Source organism: Halyomorpha halys, unplaced genomic scaffold (genome assembly GCF_000696795.3).
Source record: "Halyomorpha halys isolate HHAL.00 unplaced genomic scaffold, Hhal_1.1 Scaffold944.1, whole genome shotgun sequence".
Lineage (NCBI taxonomy): Eukaryota > Metazoa > Arthropoda > Insecta > Hemiptera > Pentatomidae > Halyomorpha > Halyomorpha halys.
Window position 1 is genome coordinate 154,518 of NW_027112688.1, and position 919 is coordinate 155,436.

Here is a 919-nt window from a genome sequence, read left to right on the forward strand (position 1 = left end):
AAAAAAAAATTGAAATCTTCTTCTCCTTCTTTTACTGGCACAGCAGCCTTCCACGTTGCCGCACACCATCCGGAACGTAACTGTACAATTTATGACCCTCTCTTTCCTCGCTTATCCTCATTACATGACCAATCCATTTAAGCCTTTGTATCCTAATGTACAAGGAGATGCTACATTCCTTTTAGAGCCCAAAAAGTTCACCATTTTTCCTTCTTCGCAAATTACCATTCTCGCATACGGGCCCTAAGATTCTCCTCAGAATTACTCTTTCAAACCTGTCTAGCAAGATAATGCTTTTATTGCTCAGGGTCCAAGTTTCTCCACCGTATATGAAAACTGGCCTTATTAACGTTTTGTACAGGGTGAACTTGGTGGTACGGCTAACAAGTTTGCTTTTGATTAGCCTTACAATGGAGAAATAGGCTCTATTTCCAGCAGAAATTCTGCTTTTAACTTCTTCTTCTTCATCCTGGTTCTCATTGACAATAGAGCCAAGGTAAGAAAAACTTCTTACCACTTCGAAATTACAGGGGCCCATTACAAGGCGACTCTGCCTCTGGTCCATAATTTGAAGGGAGACTGCTAGTGCTTCACTTTTCACTTTATACTTACAAACAAATGACCAAACAAGCTTTCTGTTTATTACGAATCAAAAGAGTCATCGTTGAAAGCAAACCCTTATTGTTCGCTATCTAATTTCCAATTAAGCTTCATTCGGACAGATCGTTTTGGAATCCTCGTGAATTAAGTCTTGTTTTCAAATGATGTCTGTCATTCCGATTGACCCCTTATTGATAGTTTTTCTTTCTATGACACTCGCTAAATCCACTCTAAACCAACAGGTTTAGATTAGATTTAATAAAACTGCTAACCTTTAGACAGGACTCAGCCACATTGTCTCACTGAGTAGATCAGCATT